Source organism: Chiloscyllium punctatum, chromosome 17, assembly GCF_047496795.1.
Source record: "Chiloscyllium punctatum isolate Juve2018m chromosome 17, sChiPun1.3, whole genome shotgun sequence".
In the NCBI taxonomy this organism is placed as follows: Eukaryota; Metazoa; Chordata; class Chondrichthyes; order Orectolobiformes; family Hemiscylliidae; genus Chiloscyllium; species Chiloscyllium punctatum.
The window spans coordinates 52,196,193-52,207,017 of record NC_092755.1 but is presented as its reverse complement, the minus strand read 5'-3'; positions in this window follow the sequence as shown (position 1 = coordinate 52,207,017).

The window sequence follows — 10,825 nt, the reverse complement described above, 5'->3', positions numbered from 1 at the left end:
ATATGCAGACTTACAGATGCATTGCAATGGAACTTCTTTTTAAACCTTTGCTACAAGATAAATGTCGTTGACAAGGCCAACAATATTTGCTCATCCCTAATAGCTGCTAATAATGTAATAATGAAAAAGTTCTTGAACTGCCACGGTTCGTCTGGCCCAGAGACACTTGGAAAACTATTAAGGAGCTAGAAACAGTGAAGGAACAGTAACATGTTCCAAGTCAGGATGGCATATGATTTGGAGGAGAACTTGACTGTGACGGTGTTCCCAAAAATCTGCTGTTCATGTGATTAATAGAGGTTGAGGATTTGAAATTCGCTGCCAAAGCAGGCTTCTCATTTTGCTGCAGTGTAACATGAATGTGTTAAACACTACTACCACTGTGAATCAGCGAAGGAGGAAGGAAATAATAAAGAGGATGAATGGAGTGCTGAGCAACAGGGTTATCCTTGATTGTGTTGAGCTTTTTGGGTGTCATTTGAGTCACAATCATTCTGCCATGTGGGGACTATTCCATCCCACATCTGACTTAAGCCTTACAAATGGTGACAGATTGTGATCGATGAGCATTTCATCTGCCCTTGTTATGACAATATTTATATGGCGACTGCAGTTAAGCGTCTGCTCCATTGCAGTGTCCAGTGTGTGGATGGTGGGAAATACAACAATGGATATTATATTTAATATGAAGAGATTCTCTCTTTACTGGTAATGGTCATAGGTGGGAATTGTATTGGACAAATACTGCTTATCTATCCATGCTTCAGTATTGTCTAGGACTTGTTGCATATGGTTAAGGACTGCTTCACTATCTTCCTCGAACAAAGCATTGCATTTGGTGATGTAATTGTGATTTTGCTAGTGTAGTCCAGTAATCCAGAGACCACAGTTAATATTCGAGAGACAAGGATTCAAATTCCACATTAGCACCTGGTGAAATTTAAATGTAATTAATAATTCTGGAATTAAAAGTTAGGTTTAAAGTGGTGTCATGAAGGAAGCAAGGAATCTTAAAAACACAGATGATTCATGAATGATCTTTAGGGGAGATGATCTAATGTCCTTATTTGGTCATTCCTACATGCAAGTCCAGAACTAGCGCAATGTGATTGGCTCTTAACTGCTCTCTGGAATATGATGAGAAGACAATCACTTGTCAAAGGGTTACAATTATCTGTTTCACAGTGAACTGCTACACAAAAAATGAAAAGCAATAAAACTGGACGGACTACACAGCATTTGGCTAGACATCCAAAACAAAATAATATACCATTCCAATAACTTCGCAACATCGGTTTTACAACCATTGGAGGGGGTTACACGATAACTGAAAGAGCTGCTCCAAAGGCTAGTCAGCAAAAGTACCACCAATTATTACTCCAGGGCCTGTTCTGTCCTAGCAGCAGGATATTTGACAGGTGCAGTGGCACAGTAGTATACATTTAGACTGCGAATAATTGTTCCATGGAAAGGGCACTATAGATATGTGGAGACTGTTTAAGGAACAATTGTTGCGAGTGATTGCATAAATGTGTTCCTCTGAGACAGGCAAGAAGGTGTAAGATAAAGGAACCTTGGATGACAAGACCGGAGGAGCTTCTCGTCAAGAAAAAGAAGGTAGCTTACTTAAGGTGGAGGAAGCAAGGGTCTTGCTCAGCTCTAGAGGATTACAGGCAGGTGAGGAAGGGACTCAAAAATGGCCTGAGGAGAGCTAGAAGGGGGCACAAAAAAAGCTTGGCAGGAAGGATTAGGGAGAATCCAAAGGCAAATTACACATATGTGAGGAATAAGAGAATGATCTAAGAAAGAGTAGGGCCGATCAGGGATAGCATAGGGAACTTGTGTATAGAGTCTGAGGAGGTAGGGGACGCCCTAAATGAATTTTTTGCTTCTGTCTTTACTAAAGAAAAGGACCTTGTAGTGAATTAAACTATTGAGAAGCAGGTAAGCATGCTGGAACGGATAGAGATTGAGGAAGCTGATGTGCTGAAAATTTTGACAAACATTAAGATTGACAAGTCGCCAGGGCCAGACCAGATTTGTCCTCGGCTGCTTTGGGAAGCGAGAAATGTGATTGCTTTGCCGCTTGCGAAGATGATTGAATCCTCGCACTCCACCGGAGTCGTATCTGAGGACTGGAGAGGGGCAAATATAATTCCTCTCTTCAAGAAAGGGAATAGGGAAATCCCCAGCAATTACAGACCAATCAGTCTCACATCTGTCATCTGCAAGGTGTTAGAAAGGATTCTGAGGAATAGGATTTATGACCATCTGGAAGAGCATGGCTTGATTAAATGCAGTCAGCACGGCTTTGTGAGGGGCAGGTCATGCCTCACAAATCTTACTGAGTTATTTGAGGATGTTACTAGACAAGTTGATGAGGGTCGAGCGGTGGATGCGGTGTATATGGACTTCAGCAAGGCATTTGATAAGGTTCCCCATGGTAGGCTCGTTCAGAAGGTCAGGAGGAATGGGATAAAGGGAAATTTAGCTGTCTGGATACAGTATTGGCTGGTCGACAGAAGACAGCAAGTGGTAGTGGAAGGAAAGTATTCTGCCTGGAAGTCAGTGGTGAGTGGTGTTCCACAGGGCTCTGTTCTTGGGCCTCTACTCTTTATATTTTTTATTAATGACTTGAATGAGGAGATTGAATGATAGGTTAGCAAGTTTGCAGATGACACAAAGGTTGGAGGTGTCATTGACAGTATAGAGGACTGTTGTAGGCTGCAGCGTGACATTAACAGGATGCAGAGATGGGCTGAGAGGTGACAGATGGAGTTCAACCTGGATAAATGCGAAGTGATGCATTTTGGAAGGTCGAACTTGAAAGTTGAGTACAGGATTAAAGACAGGATTCTTGGCAGTGTGGAGGAACAGCAGGATCTTGGTGTGCAGGTACATAGATCCCTTAAAATTGTCACCCAAGTGGACAGGGTTGTTAAGAAAGCATATGGTGTTTTGGTTTTCATTAACAGGGGGATTGAGTTTAAGAGCCGTGAGATCTTGTTGCAGCTCTATAAAACTTTGGTTAGGCTGCACTTGGAATACTGTGTCCAGTTCTGGTCGCCCTATTATAGGAAAGATGTGGATGCTTTGGAGAGGGTTCAGAGGAGGCTTACCAGGATGCTGCCTGGAATGGAGGGCTTATCTTACGAAGAGAGGTTGACTGAACTCGGACTTTTTTCATTGGAAAAAAGAAGGAAGAGAGGGGACCTAATTGAGGTGTACAAGATAATGAGAGGCATAGATAGAGTTGATAGTAGGGCAGAACTTGTTAACACGAGGGGTCAGAGTTTTAAGCTATTTGGTGGAAAGCATGGAGGGGATGTCAGAGGTGGGTTCTTTATGCAGAGAGTTGCGAGAACATGGAATGCATAGCCAGCAGCAATTGTGGAAGTGAGGTCATTGGGGATATTTAAGAGACTGTTGGACATGCATATGGTCACAGGAATTTGAGGCTTCATACGTTAGGTTTACCTTACATGAGGATCAATGGTCAGCACAACATCGTGGGCTGAAGGACCTGTTCTGTGCTGTACTGTTCTATATTCTATAACATTAAGACTCATAACATTATTCAAAACAGGGACAAGGCAAATTCCAGCTGACTCCTGTCTACCAAACTCCCTTGACTGCAAAGTCACCAGCTTTACATGCTGGCCAACACTGGGGGGAAAAAAACAGTAATGGTAGTAAGGGCACAGAATGTATTCTGGCTGGAGAACATCAAAGTCCTTTAATTGGCTTGGTAGAGTCGCTACTGACAAAGCTGGCTGAGTGCAAAAGGGTATACCTGCCAGACATATGGAAAGGAACATAACAGGAAGAAAAGGAGTTGAGAGTGTGTTGCTGGAAAAGCACAGAAGGTCAGACAGCATCCAAGGAGAAGGAAAATCGATGTTTTGGGCTGGAGCTTTTCATCAGGAATGGGGCTGGGAGCCTTGGGAGTGGAGAGATAAATGGGAAGGAGTGGGGCTGGGGAGAAGGTAGCTGAAAGTGCAATACGAGCATGGAAGTGGGGTAAAGGTGATAGATCAGAGAGGAGGGTAGAGGGGATAAGTGGGAAGGAAGTTTGACAGGTGGGACAAGTCATGAGGATGGTGCTGAGCTGGAAGGTTGGAACTTGGGTAAGGTTGGGGGAGGGGAAAATGACAAAATTGGTGAAGTCCACATTGATGCCCGGGGGTTAAAGGGTTCCGAGGTGGAAGAAAACCGTAACAGGAAGAAATGTCTACTTCATGCACCCTCGCCAATCTACATGTCACTGATACTTCTGTGGGATTGAGGGATTAATAGGAGGGTGGGGGTGGGGGATGGTAGTTGGGAAGATGATAGGTTGATGCAGGTGGGGGGGTGATAGTGATAGGTCGGAGAAACTTCTGGAGTGGGTAGGTGGGAAGGAAGATAGACAGGTAGGACAGTTCAAGAGGGCAGTGTCGAGTTGGAGGTTGGATCTGGGATGAGTTGGGGAGAGGGCAGACTAGGAAATTAGTGAAGTTGATGTTAATGAAGGATCACAAGGTGGGTGATGAAGCATTCTTCCTCCAGTCGTCTAGTGGTGGTGGAAAAGTCAATGTTTCGGGTATAACCCTCCTTCAGGACTGGGAGTTGGTGTTATGGGAGCTGCAGATAAAGAGGGTTTGGGAGAGTGTTCAGGATGGATAGGGGGTGGAGTGGAGAGGCAGTGAGAGGTGAACACAGAGGGTACAGCCTGGTTGATTGATGGGAGGAATAAATTCAGTTGGTAGTTGGAAGGAAGGGTCGATCGGAGGAATGGAAGGGAAGGGGGTGCTGGAAAGGGAGTCAGGGAACGGAGGTTATTTGAGTTAAATGTTGAGTCCTCTGGGCTGTAGGCTGCCTAGGTGGAAGATGAGTTGTTGTTCCTCCAATTTGAAGTCTGAATCATTGTGCCATGGAAGTGGCCAAGGAAGGTCATATTGGAAAGGGAATGTGAACACGAATTAAAATGGGTGGTGGCTGGGAGGTCATGTCAGTCCCTGTGGGCCTGGCTGAGATACTCGGGAAACATGCCACTTATTTATGTTTCAGCTCCCTGATATAGAACATAGAACATAGAACATTGCAGTGCACTTTCAGTCTTTCAGCCCTCAATGTTTTACTGATCTGTAGAACAAATCTGAAGCCAAATGTTTACCCAATGACCATTAAAAAAAAACCCTTAAATTTGGTGAGTCTACTGCTGTTGCAGGCAGTGCATTCCATGACCCTACTACTCTCTGAGTAAAGAAACTACCCGTGACATCTGTCCTATATCTATCTACCCTCAATTAAGAGCTATGTCCCCTCGTGTTAGCCATCACCATCTGAGGAAAAAAGGCTTTCACTGTCTAACCCATCTAACCCTCTGATTATTTTATACATCTTATTTAAGTCATCTCTCAACCTTCTTCGCACTAACAAAATCAGTCTGAAGTCCCTCAGCCTTTCCTCGTAAGACCTTCCCTCCATACCAGGCAACATCCTAGTAAATCTCCTTTGAACCCATTCCAAAGCTACCACATCCTTCCGATAAAGTGTTGACCAGAACTGTATGCAATACTCCAAGTGCGGCTGCAGAAGAGTTTTATACAGATGCAACATGACCTTTTGGCTCCAAAATTCAATCCTTTTAGCGATAGAACCTAACACACCTTGTGCCTTCTTAACAACCCTATCAACCTGGGTGGCAACTTTCAGGGATCGATGTACCTGGACACTGAGATCTCTTTGCTCATCTACACTACCAAGAATCTTACCAATAGCCCTGTAGTCTTTATTCTTGTTGTTCCTTCCAAAGTGAATCACTTCACACTTTTCCACATTAAACTCTATTTGTCACCTCTCAGCCAAGCTCTGCAGTTTATCTATGTCCCTCTTTAACCTGCAACATCCTTCAGGACTATCCACAACTCCATCTTACTGTCATCTGTAAATTTACTAACCCATCCTTCTATGCCCTCATCTGGGTCATTTATAAAAATGACAAGCAAGAGTGGCCTCAAACAAATCCTTGTGGTTCACCACTACTAACTGAACTCCAGGCTGAACACTTCTCATAAGCCACCAGCTTCTGTCGTCTTTCAGCTAGCCAATGTCTGATCCAAATCACTAAATCACCCTCAATCCCATGCCGCCATATTTTCTGCAATAGTCTACCATGGGGAACCTTATTGAAATTCATATACACCACATCAACCGCATTTCCCTCATCCTCTTGTTTTGTCACCTTCTCAAAGTACTCAATCAGGTTTGTCAGGCATGACCGACCCTTTACAAAACTGTGTTGACTATCCCTAATCAACTTATTCCTCTCTAGATGATTATAACTCCTATCTCGTATAACCTTTCCCGACAGTTTGCCCACAACCAAAGTAAGGCTTATCAGGAAAGTCTCTACTCTTGAGCAAGGAGACAACATTTGCTATCCTCTACTCTACTGGCACTATTCCTGTAGACAATGATGACATAAAGATCAAAACCAAAAACTCTGCAATCTCCCCACTAGGGAATTCTAGGGTAAATCCCATCCAGCCATGGGACCTATCTATTTTCACACTTTCCAGTATTGCTAACACATCCTCCTTGTGAACCTCAATCCCATCAATTCCAATAGCACCATCTCCGCATTTCCTCGGCGACATTGTCTTTTTCCAGTGTGAATACTGATGAAAAGTATTCATTTAGCACTTCCCCTATCTCCTCTGACTCAACGCAGAACTTCCCACTACTGTCCTTGATTAACCCTAATCATTCGCCAGTCATTCTTTTATTCCTGATATACCTATAGAAAACTTTAGGGTTTTCCTTGAACCTATCTGCCACGACTTCTCATGTCCCCTTCTTGCTCTTCTTAGCTCTCTTTTTAGGCCTTTTCTGGCTAACTTGTAACTCTCAAGTACCCTAACTGAGTCTTCACATCTCATTGAGCATAAGCCTTCTTCTTCCTCTTGACAAGAGGTTCAACTTCTTTATTAAACCATGGCTCCCTCACTCGACAACTTCCTCCCTGCCTGACAGGTACATACTTACCAAGAACACTCAGTAGCTGTTCCTTGAATAAGCTCCACATTTCAATTGTGTCCATCCACTGCAGTTTCCTTCCCTATCCTATGCAACCTAAATCTTCCTTAATCGCATCAGGATTGCTTTTACCCCAGCAATAACTCTTGCCCTGCATCATATACCTATCTCTTTCCATCGCTACAGTAAATGTAACCGAATTGGTCACTGTAACCCAAGTGCTCACCTACCTCCAAATCTAACACCTGGCCAGGTTCATTACACAGTACTAAATCCAATGTGGCCTTGTCCCTTGTTGGCTTGTCTACATACTGTATCAGGAAACCATCCTGCACAAATTGGACAGGAACACACCCATCTAAAGTACTCAAGCTATAGTATTTCCAGTCAATATTTGAAAAGTTAAAATCCCCCATAACAACTAACCTGTTACTCTCATTCCTATCCAGAATTATCTATCCTTTCATCTACATTTCTGGAACTATTTGGAAGTCTATAGAAAACTCCCAATTGGGTGACCTCCCCTTTCCTGTTTCTCACCTCAACTCACACTACCTCAAACATCCTTTCTGCCACCATAATAGTGTCCTTGACAAACAATGCATACATCCCCTTCTTTTACCATCTTTTCTGTTCTTATTAAAACATCAAAATCTTGGAACCTTCAATAACCATTCCTGTCCATACTGTATCCATGTCTCTGAAATGTCCACAATGATGAAGTCCCAGGTACCAACCCATGCTACAACTTCACCCACCTTATTCCGAATGCTCATAGCATTGAAGTAGACACACTGTAAACCACTTTCCTGTTTGCTGATGAACTCTTGTGATCTTGAAACCTCATTTCTGACGTCACTACTCTCAACCTCCTAGACAGTGGAACTACAGTTTAGGTTCCCAACCCCCTGCTGAATTAGTTTAAACACTCCTGAAGAGCATTAGCAAATCTTCCCCCCAGGATATTGGTACCCCTCTGGTTCATGTGCAGACCATCCTGTTTGTAGAGGTCCCACCTACCTCAGAATAAACCCCAATTATCCAGGAATCCAAAATCTTCCCTCCTGCACCATCCCTGTAGCCACATGTTCAACTCCTCTCTCTCTCCATTCCTCACCTTGCTAGCATGTGGCACAGGCAACAAACCAGACATATCAACTTTGTATGTTCTCGCACTAAGATTTCACCCTAGCTCCCTGAGTTTCTGCCTTAAATCCCCATTCTTTTTCCGACCTATATCGTTAGTACTAATGTGGACTACAACTTGGGGCTGCTCTCCTCCCTCTCGAGAATCCCGAAAACTCGATCCAAGACAACACAAACCCTGGCACGTTGGAGGCAACACATCAGTCATGACTCTATTCTATTCCCATAGAACCTCCTATCTGTCCTCCTAATTATGGAGTCCCCAATGACTAATGCTCTACTTGTCTCCCCCCTTCCCTTCTTAGTGACAAGGACAGACTCTTGTGCCATAGAGAGAAGACCACATTGAGAGCAATGGATACAGTAAACTAGATTGGAGAAGAGGCAAGTGAACCTCTGTCTCACCTGGAAGGACTGTTTAGTGCCCTGGATGGAGGTGAAGGGAGTGATGTGCTGGCAGATTTTGCATGTTTTATGGTTGCAGGGGAAGGGGATTAGGGAGGTTGGTGGGGAGAGTGGCATAAACCAACAATTGGCAAAGGGAACAATCCTTGTGTAAGGCAGAGAGGGGTCGGGAGGGGAAGGTGTTCTTGATGGTCTAGTTGGAGTTGGCAAGAGGATGATGCGTTGGATGTGGAGACTGGTGGGGTGGTAGGTGAGGACAAGGGAGCCCTGTCTTTACTGCATTTGACAGGGGAGGGGTTTTGAGCAGTGGAGCAGTGAACGGAACAGTTGTGAATGAGTTTGTCTGAATGACTGAGGGGGTAACAGCACGCTGTTCAAAATAGGATGACATCTGGGATGCTTAGAAGTGAAATATCTCCTCATCTGAGCAAATGCAGAAGAGGCTGAAGAATCAGAACAATGGGTGAGGTTCTTGCAAGATACTGGGTGGGAGGAGATCTAGTCCAGGCAGTTATGAGACTCTGTGCATTCATAGTAAGTGTCAGTCTGTTCACCAGTGTAGACTGACACTGGAGGTGGAAATGGAGAGGCCAAGGCAAGGAAAGGGAGGGAAGTGTCCAAGGTAGAACAAGTGAATTTAAGGGCAGGGTGGAAGTTGTTGGTGAAGTTGATAAACTTCTCCAGTTCAGCCTGGGTGCAGGATGCTGCACTGATGCAGTCATCAATGTAAATGTGGAAGAGTTGAGGCACAATGCCTGTGTAGGTACTGAAGAGGGATTGTTTGACGTAGCTGACAAAGAGGCAGGAGTAGCTAGGACCCATATGAGTGTCCATGATCAACCCCTGGATTTGGAGGAAATCGGAAGAGTTAAAGGAAAAGTTATTAAGGGTAAGGACTAGTTCAGTGAGGTGGAGGAAGGTATTGGTGAAGGGGGACTGGATGGGTCTGTTGGAGAAGAAGAAGCTGAGGGCGTGAAGGCCATCCTTGTGGACTACGAATATATAAGGAGTGCACATCCATAATGAAGAAAAGGCACTGGAGGCTGGGGAGCTGGACATTACTGAAGAGGTGGAGTGCACAGTTAGGGTCATGGATGTAGGTGGGAAGCGCCTTCACCAAAGGGGAGAGGTTGGAGTTGTGGTTGGAAGAAATGAGTTCAGTGGGGCAGGAGCATGTGGAGATGATGAGGTGGCTGGGGTCATTGAGCTTGTGGATCTTGGGGAGCAAGTAGAATCAGGTAGTTCAGAGCTGGGGGTATAAGGCTGAAGGTGGTGAAGGGGAGATCACTGGAGGCAATGAGGTCATGGACTGTACGAGTGATTTTGGCCTGATGGTCAAGGTGGGGTTATGGGCAAGGGGGAGGTAGGATGTGGTGTCGGAGAGCTGGCATCTGGCTTCTGTGACATAGAGGTCTGTCGTCCAGACTGCCACCACTCTGCCTTGGTCAGCAGGTTTGATGGCAAACCGGGGATTAGTTCAGAGGGAATGGACCACTGCATGTTTGGAAGGGGTGAGGTTGGAATGGGTGAGATGGATGGAGAAATTGAGGCAGCCTATGTCACGTTGGCAGGCAGAAATAAACAGGTTAGGGCAGGTATAAAGCCAATGGGGGGTATCCAAGTGGAAGAGGAAGATTGGAGCTGGGAGGGTGGTTGGGAGTCTTTGTTAAAGAAGAGGGCATGGAGGCAAGAGGCAGCAGAAGAAGAGCTCCATGTCATGCCGGGTACAGATTTTGTTGATGTGGGGTGGATGGGCACAGCTGTGAGCCCTTTACTGAAGACAGACTTTTCGGCCTCAAAGAGTTCAAGGTCAGTGGGGTGAACATGTGGCAAGACTCATGGGTGGGATTTTGACAGGGTCCTGAAGAGGCAAAGGAGAGGAAAGGTTACAGGCAATAGCATGTGATGGGTGAGGGTTGGATATGATTTGGTAGTGGGACGACTTGTGGGAAGGAGTGGAGAGTGGGAGAAGGCTTGGGGATTGGGTGCAGGGAGGAGTGCAGGGGAATGAGATAGAGAGGAAGACGAAAAGCTAGTGAGTTGGCAAGCATTGTGGGGATGGATGGGGGAGGAAGTAGAGATGGTGTGCTGTTTGGTTGAAGTTAGGCAGTCGGACCCAGGGGTGACCCTGGGAGTTGGAGTCCGAGCCTTGGTTGCAGAGTCAGAAATGGAGGAACCTGGAGGAAAGTCATGGGAAAGATCCACCGCACCTCATCCATTGCACACTTCACTGCTCTAAACCATCTCCCAACAA